Source organism: Helianthus annuus, chromosome 17 (genome assembly GCF_002127325.2).
Source record: "Helianthus annuus cultivar XRQ/B chromosome 17, HanXRQr2.0-SUNRISE, whole genome shotgun sequence".
Lineage (NCBI taxonomy): Eukaryota > Viridiplantae > Streptophyta > Magnoliopsida > Asterales > Asteraceae > Helianthus > Helianthus annuus.
Genome location: NC_035449.2, coordinates 33,346,529 through 33,359,875, shown reverse-complemented (window position 1 = coordinate 33,359,875; position 13,347 = coordinate 33,346,529).

Below are 13,347 nucleotides of genomic sequence, written 5' to 3'. Positions count from 1 at the left end.
CAGTTTGGGGATCCTACCTTGAGGTACGTGCTAGATTTTCGGTTATATTCTAATAAGGTATGATATAGTTGTGTGTTAAACCCTTGTGTGTACATGTTTATGAGAGTTAAAAACATATTTTTAATGTTGTTTATGTTGTTATTGGTCTACACTTTTGGTGGGTTCATGTTGTGTTTGCATTAGAAAGTCACTTTGTGTGTACGTCTTTGTTTTATGTTCATTATTAGGGATTCTTGGATGTTTACGAGAGTTTAAAAAAAACATATTTTTTATAAGATTTGACTATGGTATGATGATTTTTAAAAAATGAAATCTTTTGTATCTCTTAAGATGTTCATAGGTATGATTATTAGACATCCTCACTGTGACCAGTTACCAAATCCGCATATATTTTCACCTCTTCTGTGTTGTGCCTCCTTTTATCAGTAGCTTGTTATAAGATTTTTGATGTTGTAGCAGCAATGCCTTTGGGAAACATTTTTTACCAGTTTTAGTTGAAGTCTGTATTTATCAATCCTTTTAAAAGGGTTTGCTGCAGTTTCAGTTTAAGTTTCAGCACATATCCGAGTGGTTGAGCACTAATTTGATTTCAATGGTGTTTTGGGATTAAAAAAAAAGTTTTGATATGAGAAATGAGTCAATCTGCTGAAGCTATTCGCTATAAGACTAATCTTCAATTGTTTATTTATTCTTATCACGTGAAACATAAGCATAAAAAGGCAAGTAATTGGAAAAATAAAAAGATTCCTCACTATGATGAATTGTGTGTTATATTTGGTAAAAACTGAGCTTAAGGTAAGAAAGCCAAAACTATGGTCAAGATGGAAGTAGAAGAGCACCAAAAAATAGGGATTTTGATGAAATTAGCCATAACGTTGTTACCAATTCAAGTTTTCAAGTTGAAGAAACTTCAAGCGTTCATGGTAAGAAGAGGAGACGGGCGAGGCAAGATCCTTTGGTTCAGAGTTTCAGTGATGCGGTTATTTTGTTTGTTGTTGGCTTAAGGAAAGTGAATTGTTAGGACCGGTTTTAAATAACAATGACGTAGTAACGATAGTCACTCCGTCCAAAAAAAAGCGATTTTAAATAAACGAATTGTTAGGACCGGTTTTGACTCCGTAACGATTGCGAACCGAACGTGTGACGTGCGGAATCCGTACACGAACGTGACCGAACACACGACCGTAATATAATCGGTGATTCTATTGACAGATCTGAAAACGTACAAAGCACCTGAATCACCTTCGAGCACTTTCTCTCTCTAGACTTTCTCTCTCTAGCTCTAGATCTCTAAAGCTCCAAATGGCAAAAAGTCTAAAAGTCCCTAAGTCTAACCCTAATACTTCTATTTATAGACCTTGGAATTAATGAGACTTCTCATTAATTACCAAAATGTCACCTTTCTATTTCTATCTAATTATTACAATATAAGCACTAAACTTCTTCTGTTTCTGCTACGAACTGGATTGACGAAGGCTATAGACATAAATGCACCAACAGACTCCCCCTTGGATATTGCCGCAGTCAATCCGTAGTCAAACTCGTAGCGACTTGTCTTTCTCTCTCTCTGAGTCTTCTTGAAGCTTTAACACGTTTTCATCATCCGTAGACTCCCTTCTTGCTCGAACAGAATCCCCGTGGATCTGTCTTCAGCTTCAGCTTCTCTTTCAGTCAACTCTTCAGGCTCCCCCTTTCGTTAAGCTTCCGTGCTTTTGGGATCGACACCTGGCTTTCCGGTTACAAGCTCCTTCAGGATAGTTACCTGGCTCCTTAAATGCACACTCCCCCTTGCGTTGAGCTCGTCTTCAGACTCCCCTTTAGACTCGGCTATCGGGATCGCAGTCTGGAACAACATCTGCAATCCTCAAACATTTATAAGTAAAACATTTTGATCATCCAGGATTGAAAACCCTGGGTCTCTCAGCATAAGCTAAAATATTTTACAGTGAAAGATTTTTCAATTATCGAGGAATCGTAACCTGGCTCTTTTAAACTTTCTAAATCAAGATCCTGGCTCTAAGATATAATAATATGGATATATCCAGGAATACTTGATTCTCTCTCTCTATCAACAATCTTCATAGATTTGGCAGTATTTAAGCGAACAGGATCGAAAACTGGCTCTATTCAATAGATTTTAACAATATAAGCTTCCAAATCCTTCTCAGTTAATCATCCAAGTCCAATTTAATGATCTTGGAGATTTCACAAACTGTTTTTGATTTTTTATTTTTAAAAAATTTTAAGTTTCAACTTAATGAACTTGTTTTATTTACAGAAACACGATCAGCATACTTAGATTTTAAAACTCAGCTCTTGGACATCGGTTGTCGAAACTAAATCGAAATCAAAATCTTTTTGTATTTTTCTGAAACATAAAGCAGTAAAGAAATATTTACAAACATATTTACAGACAATATTTTTGTTTGAGTTTGCGTCAGATGATCATATCAGTTTTTGACAAATCATTAGTACCGTTGAGCTTTTTAACACTTTAAGTTCTAAACGATTCACTTAGATTGTCAGTATACTGATCCACTTAAATCTTCACACAAAGTTCAACTATTTCAAGATACGGATTTAGTGTTTTAAGGACTTAAACTTATTCGCGTGTCCCACCTCAGAATATAATCCCGTATCAAGACTCCTATATTCAGTCTTACAGGTGAATGTAAACTAATTATATCTGTAAATGGGTAATGCGAGGCCATGAGATCTCAGGTTAGAACTTCCGTTTAGACAAAGAGATAATGGCTCGACTTTTAGGTGTGTCCCGTTTGGGGATCTTTTCTTTAACAGCACATGATTAGCATTTTTCAATGTTTCATCATTTTTTATGCTGAGGGTGGGCTTTATGATTAAAGCAGTGCAGAGTATTATACGAGAACTAGGCTATTGCTCCCGTAAAATCATAAGTCCCGGTATAATACCCCAGATATCATCACGTATAAAGACCTAGTATGTCAGAAATAGAAAGCCCTTCAAACAAGATTTCAGGGGTTACCTATATATCCGAGAGATGTTCCCCACGAGATAAGTAAGTATTTGATATTTAGATTTATATCTCGAAAACAATCTACTAAGCGTGTAAAAACCTACTGGCACATCATCAGTGAGACCGTTTATCACATTAAAACATTCCATTTCTTTAGCGTACTATGATTGTCTACTGATGTACTATCATTTCCTCTTTTTACACAAAAACTCATTTTTGAATTTTATCATGTTTTTGGCTTTTTCAAATTTTCTAATGTTTTTGGATTTTCTTACATTTTCTTACTCCCCCTAAAATGCAAAACCATTTAAAGAAAATTTGACAACCCAATACTGATAGCTTTAGCTCGCCATACATTTTCTGCATCTCATGCACTGATTTGCAGAAAATATAATGTACCCCCATGATTTACAACACATTGATATTTTACAGTTTTGGAAACCGTTTTCCAATCTTGTGAAATTAATCATGTTTGTTCAGCCGTGAGGGTTTCGGCGTATTCAAGTAACAAATTTTTGTAATTTTTCGAATTTTGACAAATTTAAAAACAAACATATTTTTGGTTTTTAAATTTACAGTTTTTTAGGGTTTTTGAAATATGGTTTATTTATGTACAGAAAATCAAACAAACTCCATGTTTAACCATCGCAGGGATCAGCAGCCTTCTCTTCTCGTGCCAGGCTGCTTCGATTCTCCCTTGGTTCACATTCTTTTTTCTTCGGAAGCACCTGCACATTCACACTTACTCAATTACTTGAACAATTTAGCCCAGGTCTATTGGACCTTAGGCATTTCAACACAATATGCTTCATTCAACTTTGGAAAATCTTTGTCATTTTGTACAAAGACTTTTCCAATTTTAGCATCATCTACTGAAGTCACTTGTTTCTTAACAGTCCATGTTTGACCTTTAGGAGTACCTCGTTTGTAAAAATGTGACTCTTTTTGAACATTTTGATTTTGAACAACAACTTTTGGTTTCCAAAACTGGTTTGGTTTTGTTGCATCAACAGTTGTTTTCCAACTTTGTGTTGTTCTAAGTCTGGGTGTCACTGGTTTCCATGTTTGTTGTGAGTCAGCCTTTGACATTTTCGGCTTCCAAGTTTGCTTTGAATCAAACTTGGTTGACTTCTGAGTCACAACTTCAGATTTCTGTTTTTCAACATAAACAGACTTCTTTTTCGTCTTAACATCAACAGGTTTCAGATTTGGACACTTGCGTGCAAGATGTCCAGTTTGATCACATTTAAAACATGTTCTTTTTGAGACATCTTTGACCTGTTGTTGTTTCTTTTTCTGAGCATAGAACTCTTCATTAGACTGTCGTATAAATTGGAGTTCTTTCTCTTCTTCGGAACTTGTTCCGTGAACAAAATTCATTTTTGCCTGATAATTCGGCGTTTCATTTTTCTTCCAATTCTGTTTCTTCTTATAACCCAACCCAGCCTTCTTGTTTTTCTTCTTGTAACCAGATTTGTTATAAAAAGTTTTGTGACACTTTCCAGCAAACTTTGGAATTTCAGACTTTTCAATTTCAATCATTTTGAAACTTTATCAATCTTTTCTGAAATCACATTCTGAATCGGGAATACAATATCTAAGAATAATTTGTCTGATCCAATCATGGTATAAACCAATCCTTTCGAGTCATCATTCAATTTTTTCTCAGATTTTGAGTTTTTCAGATATTCTTCATGAAAACTACCTTCATTTTCATCCTGTGGTTCAGATTTACCTGTTTCAACCGACTCTTCTTTCAACACACTTTCAACGACCTTACCTACCACCTCTAAACTACTTAAATCATCAGATTTGGAATAGGTTACGTCAATGTTATCTGGCAATTGATTGACCATGTTGAAAGCTTTTACGACTTTCTCATCATCATAAAATGCAAAATTTTTCCGGTGGTGGAACTTGATGAAACTCTGAGCCAATACCTTTCTAGTTTTGCTCAGAATCTTTACCATCCGGTTTTAGATTGAAAATTCTTTCAAGCACATATGATGATGCATGGTAACTATGTAACTTGTTGATATCCTGTTCTAAATCAGCTATTTGACGCTTTAGCTTAGCAACATCCTCAATGTAAGAATTGACAGCTTGTTGCTTTATTGAATACCGTCGCTTAAACGTATCAGTTGTTTCAGAACAGTATTTCAATCTCGATTGAACAAGTTTCATTTGACCTTTCACATCTTCATATGACTTTTTAGTAATGTGATAAGCCAATTTTATTGAATCATATTCCTTTTTCATTTCCTGACACGCATTTTCTTTTTGTGAACATTCTTCAGTCATTTTCAAAACCTTTTCTTTCAAATTTTCATTTTCTGTTTCTGACTTTTTACATTTTTCTGAAAGTTTTTCATCATTATCTTTCAAAACTTTTTCGTTTTCTAACATCTCTTTGCATTTATTTTTGAAAAATTCTTCGATTTTATTGAATTCTAGATTTCTTGTTTTAAACTTTTCGTCTTTTTCAGTACAAGCACTGCATGTTTCCATGCATTTCTTGCACTGTTCAACATTTTTGTTTAACATTTCAGAATCAGAATTTACCTCAGTGATTGGCACTTTGGTGTTTTCTGTTGCATCTGTCTGATCAGCTTCTTTCTTCTTTTCTTCAACATCATCCTGTTGTTCTTCAGTAACAGCTTTCTCAACTTTTTCTTCAACCTTTTCTTCCTTTTCTTTTACTTCTTCAGCCACCTTCTTTAACTCATTCACCATACACTCCACATTTTTCTTCATTCTTGCTTCATCCCTCTTCCCCAGACTTGATGTCATGGCACCTCTGATGATTTTATCCAGCCTTTTCTTGTAGGTTTTGTCTTTTTCAACATTTGAGTAATACTCGCCGGATAGAGGAATTACTGCAAGAACTTCATCAAAAACTATTTCACTTGGATGAACAACCGGTTCACCATCCTTGTTGAAATAACACTCTCTCTTCTTATCCCATCTTTTGTTGCTTATCGCTTCTCCATACTCTCTTTCCATATCTTCGATTCTGTATCCCACAATGCATCTTTCTCTGTAGGTTTTCTCTTTTAGAATTTCTTCTCTGGTTTTCATTTTTATTTCAGCCATGACATTTCTCGTTTATCAACTCGAATCACCTGAATCGAACAAACACAATTAGTTCAAACGCTTATCAAACAACTTGAATCGGACGGGTACTCGAACAAGTGAGTCAACAAAAGTCAATAGTGATAATAATCAGTGCTGTCCGATCGGGTGGGGATGCTGTTCGATCGGGTGAGAATCCGATTCTTTGACAGACACACCTGAATCACAAACAAAAAGAACTGATTAGGATCGGGTTGTAATCCTGTAGGATCGCGTTCGGCCCTGTTTGAGTCGATCAGAGAAATTCCTATCCAAATCAAGAGGCGGAAACTAATGATTTGGTGCTATTCTAGCTGGATTCACTTTAAATTTGCTGTATTATTGATCAGTTGCACAAATACAAGTTCTGACAGCACCTCGGCAGCACTTCGTGGCTCAACCGGAACAAATACACCGTAACTATGTGTTATGGTTCACTTATAAAGACCCTATTTATAGCTGAATTGGTTCGCTTATACATACAAGACCATATAAGCGAACCTGCTACCATGTTGTATAAGCGAACCTGACCAGAAATCCCATAAGCGAACCTATACTAACCTAGACACATGAGCGAACCTAGGTATAACCACATAAGCGAACCTATTACAAACTAGTGTTTCTAGGTTATCGTGTCATGTCTGATTTGTCCAACTCTAAGACTCGATGAAAGACGTAGTTGACAGACGTAAGTGCACCAACAGACTCCCCCTCGGATGTTAACGGAGTCTTCACAGAGTCTTCGAGTCTTCATAAAACGTCAATTTTCAGTCTTTATTTGTCTTCGATCTTCCTTTGAAGTATCTGTCGTTTCAAGAATCCTCGTTCTCTTTCTTCATCATCAACAAACTCCTCTCTCTTGAATGTTGACACGGTGTCTTCAGACTCCCCCTCTCAAACAGCTGGGATCGTAGTATGGAACTCAATTTCCACAGGTTCTTAGATCGTAACCTGGCACTTCAGCATAGAATCATCACCTGGCTCAAGTCCTGCACAATCTCTACCCAACCATAAGTTTCTATTAAAAGATTAAACCTTCAAACTTTTTAGAAATTTGTACTAGAAACTATATTAATGATTTTACATTCAGGATCTTTCACTGGCTTTTATCAAATAAATTTACCAGCTTCACATATACTCTCCCAAACCAGTTCTTCAAGTTTAGCACTTTGAATTTCGAAAATCAGTATCTCAACACCAGTTGTCGAAAATCTTTTTGACTTTTCAAAATTTAAGCTAAAACACATCAAAAATCTTTTTGGATTTTCTGAATGAAAGAAAATGCAGAAAACAAAATATTTACAGACAATATTTTTGGGAGTTTGTGCAAGAGGATCATATCAGTTTTTGAGACATATCACCAACACCGTTAAGCTTGATTACATTTTAAGTTCTAAACAATTTACCTAGATTGTCAGTATGTTTGTCCACTTAAATTTTCACACAAACTTCAATTGATTCGAGATACGATATTAATGTTTTAGAAACTAAAACTTAATTGTGTATCACTCCACTCGAATATACTCCTGTATCCAGATCCCAATATTCAGTCTTACAGGTGAGTATACCACAGCTGATATCTGTAAAGGGGTAATGTGTGAGGGCCGTGAGAGCTCAGGTCGATACTTCCGTATACGCAGAGAGATGACGGCTTCGACTTTTGGTGGGTCCCCTTTAGAGGATCTTTTATTACAACAGCAAAGATTATCCATTTTATTGTTTAATCAGATTGCTGAGAGCGAGCTTATGTATCAAAGCTTTTAGCAGAAAGTATTATTCGGGGACTAGGTCAGTATTTCCATACAGCAGAAGTCCCGGAATAATACCCCAGATATCACTGAGTATAAAGACCTAGTATCTCAGAAATTGCTACCATTTTGTAACCAAAAATTGCATGACAAATACCATGTTTTCTAGTAGTACTTTCAAACAAGATTTCGGGGGTTACCCATATATTCAAGAATAGTTACCCACGAATTAAGCAAGTTCGAATTTAGGTTTATATCTCGTTTCAATTTACTAAATGTGCGAAAACCTACTGACACATCCGCAGTAAGATTGTTTATCACATTTTGACTTTACAATTCTTTAGCGTGCTGTGATAGTCCACTGATGTACTATCATTTCCTCTTTTATGCAACAAAACTCATTTTTCAGTTTTATCATGTTTTTGGCTTTTTCAAATTTTCTGATGTTTTTGGATTTTCTAAAATTTCTTACTCCCCCTAAAATTCAAATTCATCTAATGAAATAGAAAACAAACTGTACAGAACATGACAACTGATATCAAAACACTTCAATTCTCCATCCGTTTGGCTTAAACAATCAGAACTCCCCCTCACAACAAACTATTTTCCCATAATGATCTCAAAACACTTAAGTTTGTTTTAATCAAAATTGTTTTTCCGGAAAATAAGTTTAGTTGTTTTTACCACTTGTAAAATTGGGGATCAAATCATCACATTGTTTGCCAATTTTGTGAATAACTGTTAATTCAAGTTCAATTTAATGACCTTGATTAACCACTTGTAAGAACAACTAGTTCACATTCTGAATCACTTGTAACAATCACAAACAAATAACCACTTGAAAGATGAACCATTAAGCATTTCAAACCTGATTTTCAACCAATTACCATCTGTTGGTTGAATTCTCAAGGTGCCGATTCCTACTCCTCGCTTACAAACCTGGGAGTTCCGGCAAGTCATGCAAAACCTCAAACACAGATTTAGAAGGATGCCGATTCATGATCCACGATTACCAACTTGGGATCTCCGGCAAGTCAGGTTTTTATTCTTTGAAAAATATATCCACCCAAGCCTGACCTTCCTTGGGTGTAACAGCATCTTCTTCATCTTTTCTTTCAACAGGCTTGTAAACACGTCCTTTGGAAGCATAAAAATCTTTGATGCTTTTGGCTTTACCGTTGACCATTTGTCCAAAGATACGTTTTACATTTCCGTTGAAAATTTTTTCAACATCAAATTTCTTCTTATCAGAATAAAATTGATTTGAAATTTCAACTTTTCCAACTTTCTTCATAAAATTTTCAGCACGCAAAAGTGGAAAATTTTCATCATTCATAGTTGGAACTTTCTTTTCAACCCTTTTCTCAACACGTGGCTCCTCTGATTTAATGGAATCAGATTCATCACCAGAACTATTACCTGAACCTTTCACAACCCATTTTTGATTTGACACATTATCTTTTCTTCTTGAAGCACTCTTTGAACATTCTCCTTTTTCAAAAGTTGAATTTTCAAAACCAGTAAACTTCCGGGTTGACAGTTCAGTCTTCTCGACAACTTTCTCTTTCATTTTACCAGAGACTTCCTGTTTAGGCTTAAATGTCTTTGGACAATCCTTCGCCACATGACCAGAAATCTTGCACTGAAAACATGTTCTCTTTTCAATCTTCTTCGGAACTTCATTTTTCTTCAGTTCTTCTTGCTTCTTGGCAAGGAATTCCTGATTCGTCTGTCTTCTGAATGATTGTTCTTTTTCATCCTCTGACGTTTTTCCTGAAACAAACATAGTTTTTGGTTTATACATTTTTTCATTTTTATAATTTTTCGGTGGAACAAAACCAAGACCCTTCTTTTTGAAATTACGATTATGGTTTGATTTCTTTTGGAAACTATAACCACAATTGTAACCCATTTTCTTGTTGATTCGTTGTTGATCTCTTGAAGTGTATGGTTTAGGTTTTCCATTAAGATTTAAATCTTTTATTTCAGAAATATTAATTTCTGTTATTTTGAAAACCTTTTGAATCATTTCAAGTCTGACACTTCTTATTGGAAAACTCTCATCAGAATATAATTTGTCAGAACCTTTCAAAGTATATGCCACTTTGAATGATTCATCATTCAAATTAGATTTTGACATTAAAAATTCTTTATCATAAACCCGTTTGTCCTTTTTCAATGTTGACTTTGACGCATTGGACCCTGACTTTGACTCGGGTTTGGACTCCTTGTTTGACTCCTCACAATCATCTTTATCTAACACCTGATCAACCACACTCTTTATTAACTTTGACTCATGATCAGTGTCGGATGATGTATACGTGACATCAATACTTTCTGGCAAGTTATCTGATGGCCCTGACTCCCATTGTAAATTGATTGCTTTATTGACTCTTTCGGAATTTGGATTTCGAGGTGAATATCCATTTTCGACTGGGGGCGGACATCTATTGTAGACCACACTTGATTTCTTACCAGAAGTTTTCACTATTTCTTCATCTTTTGTCACAGATTTCTCTTCTTCGGATGTCTTCACTTCTTCAAACGTCTTCAAATTCTCCACGACTGGATAAATCCTGTCAACAACAAAAGAAGAACATGAGTAGCTTTCTAATAACTTTTTAACCTTCTCAGTTTCTATCTTTTGTGTTGCTAACTCCAACTCAAGATCAGCACATTTCTTGATATGAAAGTTAGCATCATCAAGCTGTCTAAGATATGCTACTTTCAATGTATTCATAGCTACAGCTTGTTCTCCACTCGAATCTGTATACTTGTTGATTTCTCTGTTCATCGTATCATAAGATTCTTTCAGTTTGTGAATATTGTGCAACAACTCATTGTTTTGTTTGATTAACGAATCACAATTCATGTACTTTTCTGGAACTTCAACATGTTCTGCATCAATTTTCACTGCAAACTCAGGAACCTCTTTGACAATTCTGCTTGATTGTAAAAACTCAGCTCTTCTCTTTTTCTCAGCTTTGGCTTCTGCTTTCAATCTCTCTTCCTCTTCTTCCTCTTCCTCGAGCTTTCTTCGTCTTGCTTCAGCAGCTTCAATGACTTTCCTGGTTCTTTATGCACATTTCAAATCATAAGCATTAGCAAAGAAAGCATTTGAAGTAGTTTTGGACATCTCTTTGGCCATGAGATCTTGATCTGGGCAAAAATCATCCCAACTAAAACCTTCAGCCAATTTCTCATCATCTTGTTCTGCCAAGCACACTTTGCTGTTTTTTGGAAGATACTTTTCCCAGGTAAAATTATCATATTTTCCCTGACTAACTACACATGCTCTTTTTGAATTATCAACCACATCTCTCCCATGAGCCGTTTGTGTCTGATGCTGTGCTGGTGGTGTGACTTGATGATAAATCGCCTTTTTGTGATAATCGCTGTTTTCGAAAGGATTTTGGGCTCCGGTAGCTTCACGATTTTTGCACTCCCTCTTGAAATGCCCCTTCTCCCTGCAACGAAAACACGTAACTTTAGATCTATCAAAACCCAAAGTTGAAACGTTTGCATCACGAAAATCATCTCGGCCTGTAATTTGTTTAAACTTTTCAGCACGTCTCATCACACTAGCCATGCACCATTTTATGTCCATTCATTCCATTTCCTCAGCATCGATTTGATCGTAATCCTCTTTTGTGAGCATTGGATTACCGATCTTCCTGGCCACAAAACAATTATATGACTCTAAAATCATCCCTAACAAAGACATTTGATTTTTAGCAATCTCTTCAGTGTAATCTTGATCATTTTCAAGACTAAGCACAATGTTGCACTGAAGTTTTCTACCATTCTTTGTTACAGAAATGTTTGGATCGTAGGATGCAAAACTTGTGTTGCTTGATCCTTGGGATGGCTTCTTCTCAGGAGAATCTTTAACACTGTAAGCAGTTTCGATCTTTGGAGAATATTTTGTTGAATCAGTAACACCACTCTTGTAGTACAGACTGATATCCTGTTCTCCATCGTAATTCTTCATCCTGGCTATCTTTCTCTGCTCCATCTCTTGAGCTTCCAGGTGTTTGATGAATTCTCCCAGTGTCATATTCTTATAATCCTTTCTGTTTGATCTCAGCATCATCAGAAATGTTCCCCATGTTTCATGTGGAAGCGCATCTGCAAGTTTTTCAACCAATTCATCAGTATCTTTCTTAACACCAAGTTTTGTCATATTTCTCACCAAGTTACAATATCGATCAATAATTTGCTTGGTGTTTTCAGATTTTAAACCACGAAACAAATCAAATTCTTTCTTCATGAGAGACATCTTGTTTTTGAGCATATCATCACTTCCAATGAATTTTGCTTCCAGTTCTGTCCAAATTGAATGTGCAGTTCCGTCATGTTGAAGCAGTATCAAGATATCTTCTTTTATAGCTTGCTAAAGCAGACTAACCATGAGTTTCTCGTCTCGATACTTCTTTTTGTCTTCAGTACTCATCTCTCTAAGTGTTAACGGAGTACCATTCACAACATTGTTCTTTGTGGGCCTAACATATGGCTCTTCAGTGTGTTCCCACGCATCTAGATGATAAGCCTCGACCCAGTTAGCAAACCGTTCAGACCACACATTATAGTCATCAATATCCATGAGTTTAGGTGGTTTCTGAGATGTTCCAGTTTTATTTTCAATCAAAGCACTTTGAGTCACTGACATTGGTGTTGCAAAAGCGTTATAAAATTCAGTGTCCATTGGTCAACTATCCAAAGTTCACAACAATATTCAAACTTAGTCAAACTATTCAAATAAGCGAAGCTGTCACAAAAGCTAACCAACCAAGTATCTTGGAGCGAACCAGATGTATGGACCAATGAGCAAACCAGAAGAACTGATCAATGAGCGCACCAGATAAACGAAACAGTCGAGCGAACCTGATCTAAAAATGTTGTTGGAGCGGATCTATAAGGTAACTTGGAGCGAACCAGTCTTTGGAGCGAACCAGTCCCTTGAAACAAACTCGAGCGAACCTATCACTTGAAAATGTCACTAAAAGCGAACCAACCTTAAACTTTCGAGCGAACCTGTCCCAAAAATGTAACTAAATTCGAACCAATCAACTTGCTGACGTCACTTTTTGAATGAGTACGTATGAGCGAACCCTCTAAAAATCTACTTTCTAGGTTGATTTTAGATCTGAAAACTTCAAGGGTTTACTAGTTCATGATTCCGAGTGAAGTGTGTGATTTTGAGCCGGTTTTACCGTGAAAATTTTTGAAAAAAGTGAAGAAAGTGTAGAAAAATAGATGAAATGCAGCTAAAATGGCAAGAACTCCTCCTCCTGAGCTCTGATACCACTTGTAGGATCGCGTTCGGCCCTGTTTGAGTCGATCAGAGAAATTCCTATCCAAATCAAGAGGCGGAAACTAATGATTTGGTGCTATTCTAGCTGGATTCACTTTAAATTTGCTGTATTATTGATCAATTGCACAAATACAAGTTCTGACAGCACCTCGGCAGCACTTCGTGGCTCAACCGGAACA